Genomic DNA, 12,920 nt, shown 5'->3' on the forward strand with positions numbered 1-12,920 from the left:
GGATGCGTTGGATCCGGAGGTTGGTGGGGTGGTACGTGAGGACGAGGGGGATTCTGTTTTGGTTGTTATTGCGGGGACGGGGTGTGAGGGATGAGTTGCGGGAAATGCGGGAGACACGGTGGAGGGCATTCTCAACCACTGAGGGGGGGATGTTGCGATCCTTGAAAAACGAGGACATCCGAGATGTATAGGAGTGGAATGCCTCATCCTGGGAGCAGATGCGGTGGAGGCAAAGGAATTGGGAATAGGGGATGGCATTTTGGCAGGAAGGTGGGTGGGAGGAGGTGTATTCTAGGGAGCTGTGGGAGTCGGTGGGCATGAAATGGATATCGGTTTCTAGGTGGTTGCCCGAGATGGAGACAGAGAGGTCCAGGAAGGTGGGAGAGGTATTAGAGATGGTCCAGGTAAACTTAAGGTTGGGATGGAAGGTGTTGGTGAAGTGGATGAACTGTTCGAGCTCCTCGTGGGAGCATGAGGCGGCGCCGATACAGTCATCAATGTAATGGAGGAAGAGTTGGGGTTTAGGGCCAGTGTAGGTACGGAAGAGGGATTGTTCCACGTAACTTACAAAGATGCAGGCATAGCTTGGGCCCATGCGGGTACCCATGGCCACCCCCTTTGTCTGTAGGAAGTGGGAGGAATTGAAAGAGAAGTTGTTGAGGGTGAGGACAAGTTTGGCTAAGCGGATGAGGATGTCAGTGGAGGGAGACTGGTCAGGCCTGCTGGACAGGAAGAAGCGGAGAGCCTTTAGGCCATCTGTATGGGGAATGCAGGTGTAAAGGGACTGGACATCCATGGTAAAGATGAGATGTTGGGGACCGGGGAATTGGAAGTTCTGGAGGAGGTGGAGGGTGTGGGTGGTGTCACGGACGTAGGTAGGGAGTTCCTGGACCAAGGGGGGGGAAATGGAGTCCAGATAGTTGGAGATAAGTTCGGTGGGGCAGGAGCAGGCGGAGACAATGGGTCGACCAGGGCAGTCAGGTTTGTGGATTTTGGGAAGGAGATAGAAGCAGGCGGTGCAGGGTTGGGGAACGATGAGGTTGGAGGCCGTGGGTGGGAGGTCACCTGAGGTGATGAGGTTGTGGATGGTTTGGGAGATGATGGTTTGGTGCTCGAGGATGGGGTCATGATCAAGGGGGCGATAGGAGGAGGTGTCAGAGAGTTGGCATCTGGCCTCGGCGATGTAGAGGTCAGTGCGCCATACTACAACGGCGCCTCCCTTGTTTGCGGGTTTTATGGTGAGGTTGGGATTGGAGCGGAGGGCTGCACGTTCTGTGGGGGAGAGTTTGGAGTGGGTGAGAGGGGTGGATGTCTCAACGGCAGTTGGAGATGAAGAGGTCGAGGGAGGGTAGGAGGCCTTGAGGTGGTGTCCAGGAGGAGGGGGTGTGATGCAGGCGGGAGAAGTGGTCAGTAGAGGGAAGGTTAGGTTCACGGTTGAAGAAGTAAGCGTGAAGGCGGAGGCGGCAGAAAAACTGCTCTATGTCCAAACGTGACCTATATTCATTGATGTGTGGGTGGAGGGGGACAAAGGTGAGCCTTTTACTGAGGACTGACCATTCGTCCTCATTAAGGGGGAGGTCTGGGGGGATGGTGAAGACTCGGCAGGGCTGGGTGCTGCTGTTTCCTCTGGAGCTGCTGGCTGTGGAGGCTGTGGGCGGAGTTGCATCGGCGTCGGCTGTGGGCAGAGTTGCCTTGGCGTCAGCGGTGGGCGGAGTTGCGTCGGCATCGGCTGTGGGCGGAGTTGCGTTGGCGTCAGCAGTGGGCGGAGTTGCGTCAGCGTCAGCAATGGGCGGAGTTGCGTCAGCAGTGGGCGGAGTTGCGTCGCCATCAGCGGTGGGCGGAGTTGCGTCGGCACCAGCAGTGGGTGGAGTTGCGTCGGCGTTGGTCATGGGCGGAGCGGCATCGGTGGTGGGCGGAGCGGGGTAGGCAGCGGCAGCAGCGGTGACAGTAGGCGCGTTTTCAGTGTCTGTGGTGTTGGTCTCGGAAATGGAGGCGGTGGCATCAGCAGCAATGGCATTCGCTGTCCCGGAAGTGGGGTATCCGGCGGTGGCGGATGTGACGTCATCTGTGGGTTCTCTGACAGTGGCCTCATGGCCAATGGTGGCGGGCACATTGTGGGGAAGGTCCTGGATAGGGTTGGGGATTTTGGAGGTGGAGTAGGCCCATTTTGGGTGGCAAGCACCAATAAGTTTACTGTACTTACGGTTTTTAGTGTCCAATAAAGCTGAGTAGAATTGTGAGTTCAGGTTGTGGATCCTACGCAGAATAAAAAACAGGAGAGGTCCTTTGCAGGTCTGGGAGAGGGAGGCTCTGAGCTGGGGTGGGCTTGATTGTAGTGCCCGGAGATGCCGGCGCATTGCTGCGAGTGTGTGTTTCAGGAGTCGCAGGGAGAAACGCTTCTGAAGGATCTCAATGCTATGAATGTGGACATTGTCACAGTTGGGGCCAAATTGGGAAGGCCTGAATGTGGATTGTAGTCCATTGGGGATGATCTGGTTCCGTAGGCAGGTACTAAGAAAGGTGATGTGGCTGTTGTACCTGGTTTGCTTCAGGACATGGTTGAGCAGTTTCAAGGCCGAAGAGATTACGAGAGAGTTGCAGCGGGAGAGAGATCCCCTGAGGTTTGTCCGGAGGGAGGAGGATAACTTCTTCAGGCTAGGCATCCTTAGAAGAAGCTTCACAGTGGGGTTAAAATTGTATCAGAGATAGTAGGAACTGCAGATGCTGGAGAACCTGAGATAACAAGGTGTAGAACTGGATGAACACAGCAGGCCAAGCAGCATCATAGGAGCAGGAAGGCTGATGTTTCGGGCCTCGATCCTTCATCAGAAATGGGGGAGGGGAAGGGGGTTCTGAAATAAATAGGGAGAGAGGGGGAGGCGGATAGAAGATGGATAGAGGAGAAGATAGGTGGAGAGGAAACAGACAGGTCAAAGAGGCAGAGATGGAGCCAGTAAAGGTGAGTGTAGGTGGGGAGGTAGGGAGGAGATAGGTCAGTCCAGGGAGGACAGACAGGTCAAGGGGATGGGATGAAGTTAGTAGGTAGGAGATGGGGGTGCGGCTTGAGGTGGGAGGAAGGGATAGGTGGGAGGAAGAACAGGTTAGGGAGGCGGGGATGAGTTGGGCTGGTTCTGGGATGCGGTGGCGGGGGGAGATTTTGAAGCTTGTGAAATCCACATTGATACCATTGGGCTGCAGGGTTCCCAAGCGGAATATGAGTTGCTGTTCCTGCAACCTTCGGGTGGCATTGTTGTGGCACTGCAGGAGGCCCAGGATGGACATGTCATCTGAGGAATGGGAGGGGGAGTTGAAATGGTTCGCGACTGGGAGGTGCAGTTGTTTATTGCGAACCGAGCGTAGGTGTTCTGCAAAGTGGTCCCCCAGCCTCCGCTTGGTTTCCCCGATGTAGAGGAGGCCACAATGGGTACAGCGGATATACCACATTATACCACATTAGCAGATGTGCAGGTGAACATCTGCTTGATGTGGAAAGTCTTCTTGAGGCCTGGGATGGGGGTGAGGGAGGAGGTGTGGGGGCAGGTGAAGCACTTCCTGCGGTTGCAGAGAAAAGTGCCGGGTGTGGGGGGCTGGAGGGGAGTGTGGAGCGGACAAGGGAGTCATGGAGAGAGTTGTCCCTCTGGAAAGCAGATAATGGTGGGGAGGGAACAATGTCTTTGGTAGTGGGGTCGGATTGCAGATGGCAGAAGTGTCGGAGGATGATGCGTTGGATCCGGAGGTTGGTGGGGTGGTACGCGAGGATGAGGGGGATTCCTTTTTGGTTGTTATTGCGGGGACGGGGTGTGAGGGATGAGTTGCGGGAGATGTGGGAGACACGGTGGAGGGCGTTCTTGACCACTGAGGGGGGGGAAGTTGCGGTCCTTGAAAAACGAGGACATCTGAGATGTATGGGAGTGGAATGCCTCATCCTGGGAGCAGATGTGGCGGAGGCGAAGGAATTGGGAATAGGGGATGGCATTTTTGCAGGAAGGTGGGTGGGAGGAGGTGTATTCTAGGTAGCTGTGGGAGTTAGTGGGCTTGAAATGGATATCGGTTTCTAGGTGGTTGCCCGAGATGGAGACAGAGAGGTCCAGGAAGGTGAGAGAGGTATTAGAGATGGTCCAGGTGAACTGAAGGTTGGGGTGGAACGTGTTGGTGAAGTGGATGAACTGTTCGAGCTCCTCGTGGGAGCATGAGGCGGCGCCGATAGTCATCAATGTAACGGAGGAAGAGGTGGGGTTTAGGGCCAGTGTAGGTACGGAAGAGGGATTGTTCCACGTAACCTACAAAAGTGCAGACATAGCTTGGGCCCATGCGGGTACCCATGGCCACCCTCTTTGTCTGTAGGAAGTGGGAGGAATTGAAAGAGAAGTTGTTGAGGGTGAGGACGGGTTCGGCTAAGCAGATAAGGGTGTCAGTGGAGGGGGATTGGTCGGGCCTGCGGGACAGGAAGAAGCAGAGAGCCTTTAGGCCATCTGTATGGGGAATGCAGGTGTATAGGGACTGGACGTCCATGGTAAAGTTGAGGTGTTGGGGACCGGGGAATTGGAAGTTCTGGAGGAGGTGGAGGGTGTGGGTGGTGTCACGGACGTAGGCAGGGAGTTCCTGGACCAAGGGGGGGAAAATGTAGTCCAGATAGTTGGAGATAAGTTCGGTGGGGCAGGAGCAGGCGGAGACGATGGGTCGACCAGGGCAGTCAGGTTTGTGGATTTTGGGAAGGAGATAGAAACGGGCAGTGCAGGGTTGGGGAACGATGAGGTTGGAGGCCGTGGGTGGGAGGTCACCTGAGGTGATGAGGTTGTGGATGGTTTGGGAGATGATGGTTTGGTGCTCGGGGGTGGGGTCATGATCACGGGGGCGGTAGGAGGAGGTGTCGGAGAGTTGGCATCTGGCCTCGGTGATGTAGAGTTCAGTGTGCCATACTACAACTGCGCCTCCCTTGTCCACGGGTTTTATGGTGAGGTTGGGATTGGAGCGGAGGGCTGCACGTTTTGTGGGGGAGAGGTTGGAGTGGGTAAGAGGGGTGGAGAGGTTGAGGCGATTGATGTTACATTGTGGACATCTACTGGTGACAGCACTGTTCTTCAGGATACCATCACTGGAACATGCTGTGGTATGATCATGCCTGATGCACAAATATAATTGGGTACATTATTACTACCATACGTTTTTTTGATCTGGGTCTACTTAATAAGGGAAAACTACTTAGTATTCTAATGAGAAGAGGCCTTACCTTAAACATCATGTAGGTTATTGTATGATACAATCATGTACAAGTTACTTTAGTTTGACATTGTCATTTACAATATTTGGAGACATAACATAACAGGACAGTCTCCTACATGATCCTAAGGTGTTCTGCCTTCTCACCCAAATCCTTATGACAATATCAATTTGAATGGAGCCTAATGCAGTATTTAGCAATAATCTTTTCAGAACCATTACTTTATACAAGTTCATATTCTCCTTCATTATGCTCTACCTGCCAAATGTTTACCCAATCATTTACCAGATCCATTTCCCTTTGCAGATTCCTTATGACCTCTTTACAACTTATCTTTGTACCTATTGTTATGCTTTCATCAAACTTAGCAATCATATCTCTGGTTCCTTCATCCAAAATGTTAATAGAGTTTGTAAATAGTTCCGCTTCTACAACATAAAATCTTGATAAGATCCACAATCCTCTGAAATTCTCTGTCCTGCTAGGTTGAAAAGGGCCTCCATTTCTGAGATAACTCTGTTTCCCTCTCCTGGCTCCTTACCTGCTGGATGTCTACTGGCAGTTCAGATTTCCTGCATCTTAATATTTTGCGTTTATTGAACATAGAATAGCACAGCACAGGAACAGGTCCTTTGGTCCACAATGTCTGCGCCAACCATGATGCTATTCTAAACTAATCCTATCTGCCTGCACATGATCTATGTCCCTCTATTCCCTGCCTGTTCATGTGGCTGTTTAAATGCCTCTTAAAAGTTGCTATCATGTCTGATTCTATCAACTCCCCAGGCTGCACATTCTAAGCACCTACTGCTCTCTGTGTAAAATATTTGCCTCACACATCTCATAATATCACAGAATCCTTACAGTGTGTAAAGAGGCCATTCAGCCCATCAAGTCTGCACCAACCGTCCAAACAGCACCCTACCGAGGCCCAACGCCCCCCTGAAACCCTATCCCTGTAACCCCATATTTCCCATGGCTAATCCACCCTAGCCTGCACATCCCTGGACACTATGGGGCAATGTAGCATGGCCAATCCAACTAACTAACACATCTTTGGACTATGGGAAAGAAACTGGGGCACCTAGAGGAAACCCACGCAGACACAGGGAGAAGGTGCAAACTCCGTTTCCTTTAAAATTTTCCCCTCTCACCTTAAACCTATGCACCCTAGTAGCTGACATTTCCACCCTGGAAGAAAGACTCCGACTACCCACCCTATCCATGCCTGTCATAATTTTATATACTTCTATCAGGTTCAGTATCCCACATCGTAGCGAAAACAATCCATGTTTGTCAACCTCTCCAGTGGCCAACACACTCCAATTCAGGCAACATCCTCGTAAACCTTTTTTGCATCCTCTCCAATTGAAGTCTTACACAACTGCAATATGACTTGCCAACTCTTATAGTCAATGCCCCAACTGATAAAGGCGAGCAATGCCATACCATCTTATCCAGTTGTATTGCCATTTTCAGGGAGCTATGGACTTGCAGCCCAAGATCCCTCCGTATGTCAATGCTCCTACGGGTCCTGGCATTTACTGTATAGTTTTGTCATGCATTTGACTTCCCAAAATGCATCACCTCACACTTGTCCAATTAAACTGCATCTGCCATTTCTCTGCCCAACTTTCCAACTGATCCATATCTTGCCGAAACTTTTGACAACCTTTGTCACTATCCACAACTCCACCAATTTTCATGTTGTTTGCAAAAGTACTTATCACAGCACCTATGCTTTCAGCCAAATAATTTACCTATATATATTAAAAATAACGGAGGTCCTAGCACTGATCCTTAAGGAACACCACCGGTCACAGATCCTTAGTCAAAAAAATACCCATCCACAACTACCCTCTGTCTTCTGGAACAACATTGTCCAGTCTTCTGGGACCTCACCCGAGACTAAACAGGATACAAAGATCTCCGTCAAGGCCCAGCAATCTCCTCCCTTGCCTCTCTCAGTATCCTGGGATAGATCATTTCAGGCCTTGGAGACTTATATCATAGAATCCCTACAGTGTGGAAACAGGCCCTTCAGCCCAACAAGTCCACACTGACCCTCAGAGCATCCCACCCAGACCTATCCCCCTAGAACCCACCTAATCTACACATCCCTGAAACACTACAGGCAATTTAGCATGGCCAATCCACCTAGCCTGCATATCTTTGGACTATGGGAGGAAGCCGGAGCACCCGGAGGAAACCCACGCAGACACAGGGAGAACGTGCAAACTCCACACAGACAGTCACCCGAGGGTGGAATCGAATCCAGGACCCTGGTGCTGTGAGGCAGCAGTGCTAACTACTGAGCCACCGTGCGACACCCAACACTTCCTCCTTCTCAACATCAGCATGCCCTAGAATATCAATATAGCAATCTCTAATCTTACCATCATCCACATCCTTCTCCTTGGTGAATACCAATGCAAAGTACTCACCTCTTCCTCTGGCTCAATACATAAATTCCTTCCTTTGTCCTTGAGTGGAGCTACCCTTTCCCTAGTTACCCTCTTGCCCCTAATATATGTGTACAATGCCTTGGGATTCTCCTTAATCTTACTTGCCAAGGACATTTCATGGCCCCTTCCAGCCCTCATACTTCTTTGTATAAGTTCTTTCCTGCTTCCTTTATATTCCACCTTTTGTGATTTCAGTTTCCTAAACCATGGATATGCTTCCTTTCAATTCTTCACTAAACTTTCAACATCTCTTGTCATCTGGGATTCTTGAACATTGCATCCTTGCCTTTCACCCTCACAAGAACCTGCTGTGTCCTGAACTTTGATCAATTGGCCAAAGACTCGCATATCTCATACATGTCATACGCTTAAACAGCCACACCCAATCTAATTTCTCCAGTACCTGTCAAATACTGTTGTAATTAGCCTTCCCTCAATTTGGCAATTTCACCAAGGACAGTGTTATCCTTATCCATAACTGTCTTAATACTTTCAGAATTATGATCACTGTTCCCAAAATGATCCCCATACCGAAACTTCGATCACCTGGTTAGGTTCATTCCTTAATATATGGTCTAGTACAGCCCCTTCCCTCGCTGGATTATCTACATATTGTTTCCAAAAACCCTCCTGGATGCACCTAACAAATTTTGCTTCATCTAAGCCCCTGACACTAAGGGAATCCCAGTCAATTGTGGGGAAGTTAAAATTGCCCACTACATCAAACCTGTTGTTTTGACACATTTCCATGATCTACCTATATATCTCTTCCTGTATCTCCTGCTATCTATCAGGAGGCCTATAGTATAACCTCCTCATAGTGCTTGCACCTTTCTTATTCCTGAGTTCTACCCATATGGCCTCAATGGATGAGGCATCCAAGATGTCCTCTCTTCGTCCAGCTGTGACATTCTTCTTAATGAGTAATGTTACTTCCCCACCCCTTTTACATTCCTCTCTATCATGTCTGAAACATCTAAACTCTGAAATGTTGAGTTGCCAGTCCTGCCTGTCTCTCAACCAAGTTTCTGTAATGGCCACAACATCGCAGTTCCAAATAATAATCCGGCTTTAAGCTCATCTGCCTTACCTGTTATACCCCTTGCATTAAAATAAATATGCTTCAAACCGCGAGTCCTGTCATGCTCATTAACCTGTCCCTGCCTGTTCTTCCCATTAGGCTTATTTGACTTAACCTTTACTTTCTCCTCAATCACACCACATGCTAGACCCTTGCCAAACTATTTTAAAGCAGTTTATTTCAGAGGAGTTGAGGATGCACACAGGGACACACAAAGGCAGCAAAGGTTATGAACAAGTGAGTCTTTATCTAAGTGGCAACCAGTGACCAGTGGGATGCTGCAGGGGTTTGTGCTTGGACCCCAACTACTTACAATATTTATTAATAATATAGATGAGGGATCTAAATGTAATAGCTCTAAGTTTGCAGCTGACACAAAGCTGGGTGGGAGGGTGAACTGTAAGGAGGATGCAGAGATGCTTCAATGTGATTTGGACAAGTTGAATGAGTGGGCAAATGCATGGCAGATGAAGTACAATGTAGATAAATGAGAGGTTATCCAGTTTGGTAGCAAAAACAGGAAGGCAGATTATTATCTGAATGGCAATAGATTTGGAAAGGGGAAGATGCATCGAGACCTGGGTGTCCATGTACACCAGTTGCTGAAAGTAAGCATGCAGGTGCAGCAGACACTGAAGAAGACAAATGATATGTTGACCTTTATAGCAACAGGGCAGTAATACAGGAGCAGGGATTACTTGCGAAAATTGTACAGGGCTTTGGTGGGACCACATTTCATGTATTATGTGCAGTTTTGTTCTCTTCTAAGGAAGGATGTTCTGGCTATGAAGGGAGTGCAATGATGATTTACCAGACTGATTCAACTGACACGAGGAGAGACTGGATCAGTAGACACTAAATTTACTGGAGTTAGAAGAATTGAAGGAGGGGGGATCTCTTAAAAACCTATAAAATTCTAACAGGACGAGACTGGGTAAACACAGGAAGGATGTTCCCGATGACTGGAGAGTTCAAAGCCAGGGTTCACATTCTACAGATATGCTGTAGGACTTTACATAACAGCTTTGTCATGAAAAAATGTTAAACATTTTCGGGCTCTTAATGGCTGCATCAGTTATCCCCATGCATATTAAATTTGATGTAGCAAATCAGAAGCATTTCTCCCTATATCATAGAAATCCACAGCACATCAAAGGCTCTTCAAACCATTGAGTCTGTTCCAGTCAAAAGCAACTACCTAACTATTCTAATCACATTTTCCAGCACTTGGTCCATAGCCTTGCATGCTTTGGCATTGCAAATGTACATCTAAATACTTCTTCAATGTTATGAGGCTTTCTGAGTCTATCACCCTTACAGACAGTCAGTTCCAAATTCCCAGCACCCTCAGGGTGAAAAGATTTTTCCTCACATCCCCTCTAAATCTCCAACCCCTTATTTTGAATCCATGCCCACTGTTTGTTGATCTGTCCACCAAGGGGAAATGTTTCTTCCTTTCTACCCTGTCTATGCTCCTCATAATTTTAAACATGAAAAATCATATGCCCCCTTCAGTTTCCTCTGCTCCAAGGAAAACAATGGTAGCCTATCCAATCTCTCTTCACAGCTAAAGCTCTCCAGACCAGGCATCAACCTGGTAATTTGCCTTTGTACCCTTTTGAGTGCAATCACATCCCCCCTACAACGTGGATTCCAGAACTGCACACAATATTCTAACTGTGGCCTTAGCAAGCTTTTACATAGTTCCTGCATAACATCCCTGCTCTCAAACTCTTTGTCTCAGCTAATAAAGGCAAGCATCCCATTATGCCCTCTTAACTACTTTCTCTATCAGTCCTTGAGAAATGTAAGGATTGCTGCACAATCCCAAATTTCTTTCTTTTGCTTCATATTTTAAGAATTTGTAGTTTTCTTTCTTATCCTATTTTAAGTGATTCCTTCCCACACTTTGCAATCAACCTAACAGTTTTCTTTGTAAATGCTTAAAGTATTATTTAAACAATCAACAAATTAAGCTGGATAAAGTTCCTGGTCAAGATGCATAATTCCCATTTATTATTCTCATATGTTAAGAGACTGCAATCATATTTCAGATCTGTTTGTCAAGATCTTCAAGTACTTCACATGACCTGAGTAAAGGAGGAGGTGCAAATGCAATCCCCTGCCTAGTGTACTGTAAATTGCTGTTTGCAGAGACACACTGCTCATAATACCTGTGGACTTTTCTTCCATGATGTGAGCTTCTATTGAAATCCAACTGATAAGAAAGGTTCATTTGTATCGTATACTAAACATGATGTAATGAACATAGGTCAGCAACATAGTTGGCATCCTGCCACGGTCTATGGGAGGAAATGGCTGCCAATTGAGGAAAAACAAATGTTGTCACTACAGTGTTGCAACATGTGGTCTGTTTTGTGAGTGGTACTTGTCCCAAATACACAAAGTCTGGAAACATTTTCTCACAGTTTTAGTCAGAAACTCAGACACATCTTGTCTAACTCCTCTATCCTCAGAAAAGGATCAATGAATTTTCCAAGGGATTCTGGAATGGCCAGATATGATAAAATCCAAGATTTAGACTTTGCAGTTTCTCCATACCTGTTGGATGACACAGTGTACATTTGTGCAGTGCCATCAATGTCGTTCAAAGGTCTTGCAAAATGGAACCCACCCTGAGCTTTTGAAATCCATAAACTTGTATAAAACTACAACTAGCCTGACAACTGAGAAAAAATTGCAGCCCGTTCCTTTTGAGGACATTGGAGGATCAGCTACGTGACAACCTAAGAAACTACTTGTTATTTACCAGATTATTAGACTCACTAGCTGCCTTTCATAAGGATAGCGTTGACCAACGAACTCTGGATTAATGAGTTTGTGTATGGAATGGAATCTTAATCACCAAAAGAGGCCAGTAGGGTCAGTGAGAAAGAGTAATATGTATATGGGTTTGTATTGAGAATATTTTTGCCCTTTAGTAACTGGAAATTGAGATACCCTTCATTTTGGTAAAGCCTCAATGAATCATTGCTCTCTGGGACATGTAATTTTTTAAAAAAATATAAGCATTTTGGATCTGCAAATCTATGATTTTCTGCCTATACCTGAAGTCCAAAATGGCCTCTGAGGCATATGTGCACAATTCTGGTGCAGAAAGTGCCAGGCACCACCTTGGGCAGGGCAACAACACAAGTAAATGCATGAAAAGCACTCAGATTGCAATACTAATCAACAGCAACATTGATTTTTATGCCAGCAGTGCTATTCTGGAACTCAACAATCTAGATATCACCCAACCCTTTACCTTGTAGAGTCGACCACAAAGGAAAGATTCCCCCATCCTCACCTATCTAAAGGGCTCTTCAATCATTTTCAAGTTATTTGCTGATTGATTTCTTCTGGCTGTTACAGTTTGCAGAGGTGTTTGATGATTCGTACAACTAAGTTTTAAATCCCCAGGGAATGATATGAGAGGCACTGAAGAACTTTAAACTCAAAACAAAATACAGGAAATACTTAGGTGGTCAGGCAACATCTGTGGAGACTGGAACAATGTTAACAGTTCAGGTTAATAACCTCTCTTCAGAATTTGGGGTTGTTAGAAAGTGATATGCAAAAAGGTGGGAAAAGGAAGAAAAGGGAAGGTCCGTGATGGGTTGGAAGATAGGACAGATTAAATCAGAGTTAACGTTTCAGGTTGAGTGACCCTTCCTGAGCTTTTCCAACAATTTCTGTTTTTGTTTCTGATTTACAGCATCTGCAGTTCTTTCGGGTTTTACTCTGTTTTTATTTACTATTTTTTCGTTTTCCTGGTACTGTTGGTTTGTGCTAGGGTAACTGCTGTATCCCAAGCAGCCATTCCTGAATCGCAAAATTGTAGGAAAAGGTAATTTTATTCATCTTGACCTTGCCAGCTTTCCAAATAAGCATCAAAACTAGTGCCACTTTCCAGTCTTCTCTTTGTAACCCTAAAAATTTTCAATTAACTATCATATTCCTTTTGGAATGCCAATTGAACCTGCCTCTGCCACACTCTCAGGTAGTGCATTCCAGCTACCACGAGTTAAACACCTGCTCAAATCTTGTTTCATGATGATAATAAATAATAGTGATGGTGATAGTCATAAAATGATAGTAACAACGATGTTGAAAACAGAAAATTCAAGACGAATAGGAACAAGAGATTTTC

This window comes from Rhincodon typus, chromosome 25 (genome assembly GCF_021869965.1).
Source record: "Rhincodon typus isolate 14 chromosome 25, sRhiTyp1.1, whole genome shotgun sequence".
NCBI classification, from domain to species: domain Eukaryota; kingdom Metazoa; phylum Chordata; class Chondrichthyes; order Orectolobiformes; family Rhincodontidae; genus Rhincodon; species Rhincodon typus.